The sequence below is a fragment of the Chaetura pelagica genome, unplaced genomic scaffold (genome assembly GCF_000747805.2).
Source record: "Chaetura pelagica isolate M959 unplaced genomic scaffold, ChaPel_1.0 scaffold66, whole genome shotgun sequence".
In the NCBI taxonomy this organism is placed as follows: domain Eukaryota; kingdom Metazoa; phylum Chordata; class Aves; order Apodiformes; family Apodidae; genus Chaetura; species Chaetura pelagica.
This window is the reverse complement of record NW_009953811.1, coordinates 3,801,711-3,811,997: the sequence shown is the minus strand read 5'-3', so window position 1 is coordinate 3,811,997 and position 10,287 is coordinate 3,801,711.

The window sequence follows — 10,287 nt, the reverse complement described above, 5'->3', positions numbered from 1 at the left end:
CTGCTGTACTGTTGCTCACTGGAGAAAAGGAGGTGAAGGCTGAGGCACAAGTAGCCCAGCACTGGTGTGTGTTTGTGTGGTGTGTGCTGAAGCCACTGGCAGCCAGAGTCTGTCAAGGTTCTGGAGAGTCAACTGAAGCTCAGTAGTGGCAGCTCATTGAGGCAGATGGGGAGGTCTCCAGTCTTCATCTCACCAGCAGGGTTGGTAAATAGGTGAGTGATTGTTTGCTAGGAAGACTAAACTGATTTCTATTAAACCAGGAATATAAAGCCTTTTATAGATATGACAAAGATGTCAATATCTGTCTCACTGCTAGTAGTTTCCATGGACCATCTCAGTGACTGATGGCTTCCATGGACCAGACTCAACTTTTTGGGAGAGGAGATCTGGCCTCGTTTCAGATGAGAACTGGGAAACACCAGCACCTTTCCTCTACTGTAATTCACCAATGGGCTCAGCTGCCTTGGTGCAGGTCTGCCATACTGGAAGGACTCCTTCCCTCCTGATGCTGTCTTCTGCCATCTTATGGGCAAGGAAACAGAAGGTGGGGATGGTTTCTGTCCTCAGGGAGTTGCTGCATGTGTCATTTGCCTTCTGTTAAAAGCATGGGACAAACCCAGAGGACCTCTGTGTCTAGATCCCTGCATCATCTGGATCAATGCTTAAGCTGGGCTTGGTTTGGATGGAAGCTGGTACAGCTTCTAGCTCCTTACATCTCTTGAGGGATTTCCTTTTGGCTAATCCCAGTATAGCTCCATGACATAAAAAAATGTTCCTTCAGAGCAGTGGTGAGGCTCATGGCAGTAAGTATATGGGAGAAATGTTGTGCTGGTGTTGCACCTATTTGTGAGTAACCTCACTAGTCTAACACAGCACCTAAAAGAAGGAGCTGTGGAAATTCCTCAACTGAAGCTGGGGGGAAGACCCTTTTTGCACTGAGGTTTGAGTGAGAACAAGACAGAGGCTGGTAAGTACGTGGAGTGTGTTGCAGCTCTTCTAGCAAAAGTGTCTTTGAGTTTCAGTAGTGCCTGGTAACATCTGTGTACAGTTACGCTGGAATAATCTTTGCCAAAATGTTTATTTTCAAGCTTGCTGGTTACCAGGCAAACTGGTTTGCTGAGATATCTTAATGTTCTTTCAGACATGAAGCCACATGTGGATGCGTGAGTCAACAGGCTGGGGAGTAGGGAAGTAAACACTCTTCTAGTGTTTTAAGAAGTGGCAATAGGAAGTAAAGCCACAGATGGAGCTGCAGATACCCCGGGCTACAAACCAATTTGTATTCCCCTGTACTGAGTTGTGCCTCTCTAGCTACTATCTGCCTTATAGATTTATTTACTTTTTTATTTATTTTTAATTCTAAGCTAAGACTTGGAGTGGGTGAGGATACAAAATGCACATCATTTTTAGTCCAAATATTTAAAATATATATGCAAAATGGGTAATAACAGGATGATGCATTGGCCAATTAGGGTTTCATAGAGGCTCAGAAGGGCTCTTACACAATGGGAATTGTTCAGCTTTGCTTGTGACAGCTCTGAACCCTGTGGCCTCCTCTTTCAGTGGCTGCTTATCACGTTCCTGGGGGTTGCTTCCTGACTGGGAGCCGTTGATTTGGTCTAAAGGATTAAACTGGAAAAGGCAGATCCTAGGAGATGTTCCTTGGTTTCATGGTCTGATTAACTAATCTAAATTTGTCCTTAGAATAGGCAGGAACTGTGATCACGGGCATAGAAGCCTTACAAGTCCTAATCCTACTTTTGTTTTGAATATGTAGTTGTTCTGCATAGTCAGGTTCTATGAGTTGAGGAGATTTCTCTGCCTCAGCCTTCAAAGTGCCCACTGTGGACATCTTCATCTCTCTCCCTAGGCTTCCTTTGCTCTTAATGACAATGAAGAGGTATGTTTAGGGTGCAATTCATCTGACCAGTGTTAGTTAGCCCAGCACTGCTGTACTTGCCATCTCTTGGCCATAACAAGAGCCATGGGGGAATAGCTCAGATGTCATCAATGCCCCCATCAAAGATGTGGTCAGAGGACTTTCTGGGTGGTCAGACTCTGGTTTCTCTTGAAGCAAGATCAGATCCTAAGGCTGGAAGTCATCTAACTTAATGGTAGCTGCCTAATGAGCATCTCAGCACTGATGTCTGGGTGTCTCAGATTATATCTTTGACTGGAGTGAGGCAGCAAATGGAGAGGGGATTTTTGATTGCCAGTGCTTGAGAATTCCTACAGGTGCTGCCCTCAGTGTATTTTAGGACAGGATCTAATAATCTGTTGGAGATGTTTCTCTGCTGAGTTCAAAAGGAATGTGCACTTTTAGATCATACAAAGTTGCTTGTTTATAAATAATTACAGTTAAGAAGAATTTGTCCATGTGGTTGCTGTTCCTTGAGTCCCTCACTGGTAGAATGGGCCATCTAGTTCATGAAAGACAGGGTCAATGTTTGAAAATCACAGGGCAAATAATACAGTTGTTTGCTTATGACCACTGAAGATGACCATCAGAACTGTTACTTGGGGTTTGTTCCACCTGAAGAATGAGGTGCTTTCGCAACTTGAATTTGTGAAGACCCAGACACCTTTTTGGCAAAACTCCTGGCGAAATGGGAATTTCTCATGGTTTAGACACAATTGCAATGTTATTTGATCTTTAGGCAGTTGTTAGTTTCATTTTACTAAACACCTTATCTTCAAAAGTAACATGGGAATGATTGCAAGAAAAACTATAGTGTCTGCACTGTCTTTGCTTTGCTTGAAAAGATGCTGTGTCATTCAGTTGTTCCTTTACTGAGCCAGCCCCTTTGAGAGTGCCCTGGTAATTTTTTAAGTTTCCAGGTACTGGAAGAAGAAGAAAGATGATGTTTCTTTCAAATTTATGTAATCTGCTTTATATGGCCAGATAAGATCTCCAGAAATCATACGTGTTGTAATAGACTCTGCATATATCAGTGTCAGAACAGGGAAAGGCTTTGAAAAAAAAAATGATGGAGATCATTTATGCCTCAAGGAAGGTTTGAGGTCATTATTAGAAAAAGAAAGGTTATTTCTTTGGGAGAATGCTGCCATCAGATAAACCCGGGGTGGCAATGAGCTCCTTTTGTCTTATAAGATCAAAGTGGGAAAAAAGGTACTTGAATATTCCCTTTGGAAAGAAAGTGATCATCAGCAGAGAAAATAAACTGCTTAACAGCTCATTTGTGAAGTGTATAATGGAAGGAAGAGCTCAATACAGAAAGCTGTATGTTTTGCTTTTGATTCTGGATAGCTTTACTAGGATTGCCAGGGAGGATGTAATGTAAATGTAATAGGCCTTTAAAGACAATACTTCCCTTGCTAATAGGGGTCAGGATTAATCAGAAAGGAGCAAACAGTTCAGGAAAGAAGAGAATTGTAATAACAAACATGACTGGGGATCTGTGCCGGGCCAGTTTCCCTTTTTAGCATCCATGCATCACTGTCTCAGAACAGACTGCATAGCATCCTATTAAATTAGCATACACCAGGCAGCTAAAACAAATTAGTTCATCTCAGAAAGGGAAGCAATTCTGCAGAAACTTTCTTTTTGGCTGAATTGCTGTGCTTTATGTGGTTTATTTGTCTTTGTACCTGAATTTTATGGCACTGAAGCCCATACTCCTTGCTCTGCTCTGCATGTATGGCTTCTTTTCTTTTTTCCCCAGGGAGTCTCCTTGACCACATATTTTAGTGCCTTCACCCTGCTGCTGTATGAGTTGGGAGTGCCCCAAGCACTGCAGGATTTCCCATCTGGATGGCTGGAAGCCATCCCAGAAGCTCTCTACTCTCCTGCCTGCATTGCAGCACAGGTCACGAACATGGTGTTTCCCTGATGGCACCCAAAGTGGGAGCTGAGCTGGCTTGGAGGTGGTGGTGAGCAGGGAAAAGTGGTCAGGACACAGGTGCTCAGGGCACCTTTGCTGATGCCTCACATCATCATGTTTGAAGGAAGGGAGTTTCTCAGGAACACGGAGTGTCCCTGGTGGTGTGTGCCATGCCCCACTGTGAACTTGGAATTCATCCTGGAGTAAAGAACAAATTTCAACTACAGAATGGTTTAAATGCTTTCCAGCAAATTTTCCTAGGGTGACAATGATTGTTGCCCATGAAATAAATGGTTGTCTTCTAGTGAAGGTAATCCAGGGGAAGAGGCAGGGGTGTGAAGGAAACCACCTTGACCATATTGTCATAAATTCATGTTTTATAATATTCAACTTCACTTTGGTGTTTTCTGGCCTCTTAGAAGACTCTTTTCTCTAAGTACCTTTTCTTTAAGTAGCTGACATGGATTTTCAGTCTTAATTCTAGGGACTTTAGGTGTGGTTTGTTGGTTTTTTGGGATTGTTTTGTTTTTTTCTTGGTGTTTTGTGGTTTTGTTTTGGGGGGGGGGTTTGGTTTGTTGTTTTTTTTGTTGTTTTTTTTTTCCTCTGTGACTATAAAGTATCCAGTAGCTAAAACAGAAGAAGCAATAAGCCTCAAATTGGCATTAAAATTCTTCAAGCTGACTCTGGTGACAACAACTGTCAAAACACTGAGCTGTTGTAATTGTAGATAATAGTACCCCAAAAATGGAGGTTATATCCAAACAAATCCAAACACTTTTGGTGCCTGTGCAGATGAAAGCTTTGTGCTGCTCATTCTGTCAGAGTGAGTCACCCTGCAGTGGTGGGAGAAACCAAACTGGTTTATAAGGAGCAGAAAGAAGCAGCTCTGCCTGCAGCATGTTATCCCTCTATGATATATTTCCCCCTGGTGAGGCCTCCCCTGGAGCACTGGGTGCAGTTCTGGGTTCCCCAGTTCAAGAAGAACAAGGAACAGTAGTTCCTTGCAGAGAGTCCAGCACAGGCCACTATGATGAAGAGACCGGAGCATCTGAACTGTGAGGAAAGGCTGAGAGAGCTGGGTCTGTTTAGCTTAGAGAAAAGGAGGCTGAGGGTTCGTGTCATTAATGTTTATAAATATCTACAGGGTGGGTGTCAGGAGGGTGGGCCCAAACTCCTCTCAGTGTTGTCCAGTGCCAGAACAAGGGATAATGGTCACAAACTGGTACACAGGAGGTTTAACCTAAATATAAGACAGTACTTTACTCTGAGGGTAACAGAGCCCTGGAACAGGCTGCTCAGGGAGGTTGTGGAGTCTCCATCCCTGGAGACATTCAAAACCCACCTAGATGAGTTCCTGTGTGATGTGCTCTGGGCAATTCTGCTCTAGCAGGGGGTTTGGACAAGATGATCTCCAGAGGTTCCTTCTAACCCCTACCATTCTGTGATTCTTTGTTCCTGTGATCATGTGGTGTGTGTTATGCTCACAGGTGTAAGTCCCAGCAGAGATCTATATATTGATGTGGTTCCTCTCTCCCAAAAATTAAACTAGAGGGGGAGCAACAAGGTGGCTTGAGGTGAAGTCTGGAGCTGGGGATGTGCTGTCCATCTCTGGGCATGGTGATTCCCAGGCTCCTCTTGCACTATGGGGAAACAGCTGCTCATTGCAAGACTCCAGTGGTCTTAATGTACCTTCCAGCTTGGATAACACGCTGAGGGTATTGGCATAGGGCAGTGGCTCAGGGCACAGAGAAACATGCCAGTGGTCCAGAAAGGAGCAGCTTGCTACAGGAACATCCAGCAAAGAGTATTTTCGCTCCTTGCTCTTGTTGGCCTGCCCATCAGTCTATAGCAACAGCTTTTTGGCACAGTTGGAAATGCTGTTCATCATCTGCAAGGGTAATAGCAGCCCTGGTCATCTCAGTGGGAATGGGAGACATCACTACAGGTGAGGATCAGGATCAGCCCTGGGGAGGGGAACCAGGGTCAGACACAGCCCAGGGCAGGGCCATGTGTGGTGTTACAGCAGACACTTGCTGTGCCCCAGGGAAGAAAACAGCATTTTCAGTCCTGGCTGGGGGGATTAATGGAAGTTAAGTGAGTGGTGAGGCTAAAAATACCGGTGTTAATACAGTGATCCTGGTTGTGCTGCTCTTGCCCAGGCGGAGGAAGCATTGCCATAGAAGGGGCTGCAGGGCTGGGACTGTGTGTTTGATGAATGAAAATAGCTAGAAAAAAGCATTTGTCCTCTAAATAGTAGATGGTTGCAACCAGATTAGGAAGTGTGTTTCTTTCCCCGTAAATTTGGATTCAGCACTTGGGAATGTGTAGGAATATTTGACTTTTTGAATGTGTGACAGTCCCAAAAGCCTTTTCCTTTGCTTTTGTCTGAGTAAAAACACCCTCTGCACTTTAATGTTGTTAGCTTTGTGTGTTCAGACATCACTGAGCTGTTGAAAATTTCATTGTAAATTAATTTCCACACAGACAGATCTCAGTACATTCATGGACATGACTCTGGAGTGAAAAACTTTATTTCCAGCCTTTGTTTGGGTTTCTATTGGGGTGAGCTTGGCATTTGGGAGAGTGAGGATATGTGTACAGAACTGACTGAGTAGAAAATTTAATAAAAAGAAATAGAATATGACTTGTGCAGAAAAATGGCTTAGCAGAAAAAGATTTTGTTGGACCAGAATCTGCCTGGTATGTGCTGATGATACAGAGCTTGAGGTCATCCCACAGTTAACTCCTTGAGATCCATGGAAGAAGCTGTGAAAAGGCCAGAGATCTTTTCTTACGCACTTGCCTCTGTAGTGCAGTTCATACTCACCTTCTTTGGGGAGTCAAGGAGCAGAACAGGTGGTGCAGAAGTCAGGCTGCAGAAATTGCCATCTTTGATTTGGTTGGTCTCACTTTGATTCAATGATCTACCATCTCAATCACAGAACCATAGAATCATAGAATCACAGAATCATAGAATCATAGAATCACAGGGGCTGGAAGGGACCTCTGAAGATCAAGTCCAACCCCCCTGTGGCAGCAGGAACACCCAGGGCAGATCACAAAGGAACATGTCCAGATGGGTCTTGAAAGTCTCCAGAGAAGGAGACACCACAACCTTCCTGTGGAGCCTCAAGGTGATTTTCACTCTGAACATGGTATATTTTTTTAATTGTGAGCATTCACTGTTGTTTGCTGGGGCAAAGTGCACAGAGAACCAGCTGTATCATAATTAAGATCATTAGCTATACACAGCGTAAAGATGTGAAATCTGTTTCCTGAATATGGCTGCTGATTTAGTCTGACAGAGCACCTGATAATGCAGTGGAAAACTGCTCAACGTGGAGGTCTCTGCAGATGGAAAATTTAACTTTTATCCCTTCATGAACTTTGTCTTCATTTTGTCAGTATTTTTGTGACAGCAATTCTTTTTTTTACGAATGAGAACAGATTTGCTGTCACAGTATATGTTGTACATTGTATTTCAGAAATTAGGTGTTCATATTAAATTAGAGTTCAAACGGATGAAAGGAAAAGTTATTTGGTCTTTATTTTACTTTCATCTGCAGAATAGTCTAGCCTTGCAGCCCTTGTTTTCTAATATGAAATCCAATCTCTTTGGATATGAGTGCCATTCATGTTCCAGTGATAATCTTGAAGTCCTGGTCTTTAATTCTAGATTAGAAAAAATAACTTGATGAAAAATAATTTAAACAATTTAAAACTATAAAAGATTGGCATCTCATAGGATGCTGCATGGTCCAGATGTGTGCAAAGGGATGAGGAAGGGTGCAAACGTCTCCACCACCTTCTAGAATTTGCCATTATCTCAATGTGACACATCAAGTAATTTAACCTCTCTTTTTTTTTTTTCTTACGTTGTTCCTGATTAATATAAAAATTATGTAGATCATGACATTATTTCATGCCTTAATTAGAAATCTGAAAAGAGTCAGTCCTTTAGGGTAAATGGTAACATTGTTAAAACTTAAAAAAATAGGTTCTGTTGCCACACAGATATTTCAGCAGCTAACTGGGTGGTTTAATGTTGCAGAAGTTTCTCCATTTATCCATTTCCACTGCTGTCCTACTTCCTCAAAACTGTGAGGCTTTTTTATTTGTTTGCTGTAATCTCCAGGCAAGTTAAGGAAAGATCCTGAAAGGGCTTGAAGCCCCTCTTCAGTGAGGTGAGGGTTGGGTTCTCAGGCATATTGGAAAGCCTGTAATTACCTGTTTCTCAGCTGAAGGGAATGGGACATCCCAACCATTGCAGACACCTTTAAAACTGTAACTTTTAATTAGTTCACTTCTCCCTCTTTTTATTTTATTATTATTATTACTATTATTTTTATTTTTTAATCTGTATCGGTGTGAAAATATTTTTTGACCATATTTTTTTGAGAAAGGAGAATAAAATTCTCCAAATATTTTCACAGAATAAATGCCTTCCTCATTATTTCACTGAATAAATTTCACAGAAATTGTGTTTTTCCATGCACAAAATTTCAGAGATAACCTCAAAATTCAAGGTTCACCAAGATGATTCTGAATCTCTTTCTGGCTCAGTGCTGTGGCCAGGGAGATACTGGGATTTAGTTTGCAAATAGCAGGTCTGGGGAACATTGTGTCCTTATAGAGACCATGTAGTACCTCCTAGGACAACTGAGGTGTTACTCCAGATTCTAAGCTGCAGATGTGAAGCATTCTGGTTATCCAACATCTCCTGAATCCCATTTTGTTTTTAGTAATGTAACACTGCTTGATGATGCTTAATGGAAACCATGTCCTGTCACATCGATGGTGCAAAGTAAAACTTTTCCCAAACCCCAAGTATTTCTACAGAACTTTGTACACAATTAATTTTTAACCCTCAATAAAGAATCATAAGAAATCCTTAGTGGTAAATTTACTCAGTCATTAATGTCTTGATTTTAAAGGGTATATTAATTATTTGAGGAGAAAACTTTCAGCAAGTCTGCCAGGTTGGTAGTTCTGGGGAACTTTTTTGAGGAGGTGAAGAATTTGCTGCAGGATATATTGCTGTTGGTAAGAAAACGAGCAGCCTTGTCTTTCTGACTTTCTGGTATTTATCTATTCATGTGTGAGTCCAGAGGGGTTTAGTGGGGGCTGGATTGGATTGTTAAGGGTGGACAAATTCAGCTCTGTGTTTGAAATGATGATAATTGCTTGCCCATCTGTATATTATTATTTCTTACTCTCCCCTGACTCCAGAAGACACCTGGAGTGTCTTTGCTTCCTTTTCCTTGCTGATACTCCCTGCTACCCTTTCTTCTTGTCCTGTATTGTTTGTTCTTCTTAGTCTGAGTTTAACTCTTTGATCCCTATCTGCATCTGTTCCTTTGCTTCTCTTTCCTTCCAGCACTTCATTTATCTTTCTTTTGTCTGTTGCCTTGTTGCTTGTCACCCTACCCCACGCTGTGTGAACACAGGAGCATACAAGGTGCACAGGACAGTGCAGCCTGCCTCACATCTCCCTCCTGCCTTCCAGGCAGCTCCAGCCTCCCACTCCCTCCTTGCTGCCCAGGGGCTTTTCCCAGCATCAGCAGTTTCATGTCATGGCCTCATATAGAACTTGTTTTAACAAAGCACCCTGTCAGTGCCCCGGGTTGACATGGGAGCAGATGCTTTAGCTGAAGTCCAGCTTATTTCATGCTTTAATGAGAAAGGTTGTTAAGGAGATACTAAATTCATTTTTATGAGTATTTTGGAAATCCTGAAAAAAAACCAATCCATTTACACTCATACAGTGAATCCCCCTGGCTGTCCTGTAAGTGGAGAAAGAAATCCAACAAAATGGTGAAGTCAGCTGAAGTAGAGGTGTTTGCCAAGGCTGGCTTTGTTACGTAGAGGGATATAAAGGGAATTCCTTTATTTTATTGTCTGAGAACAGCAATGAAGCCCTGATTGGGATGGGAGCTCTCTGTGCTTTTATAGTATCATAAAGACTGGGTGAGCTGTGTGATCAGTACATGATGGGTATGAATATGCTGCTTTTAACAGCATCTAACTGAAGGCAAAAAGCTTGTTCAAGACTCAGCTGGAGTGAAGAGCAGTGTTGAAAGCTTAAGCAGATGAGACTTCAAGACTTCTATTTCTTCATGAAACAGAGCTGGGAACAGTCTTGTGTGTTTCTGAGCACCCTGCTCTGCAACTGAAGCTGATAAGCACAGAGAGGTCTTAGGGCTTTCCAGTAAAAGGATTTTGTTGCAGTTCTGGTCTGGCTGTCAAAGCATGAGGGTGAGGATGGAAATTCCATTTAGTGAAGCAAATGAGCAGGGGCTGTGGATAATAGGAAGGCAAAGAACAGGTTTTCAAAAACACTTTTCCCGGCTCAATTTCTTTATTGCACAAGCCATTAGGACCAGTTATGTGGACTCTGAATTTGAGTCCATGATGCTCTGACGTCCCATGGTAGATTGTATACAAA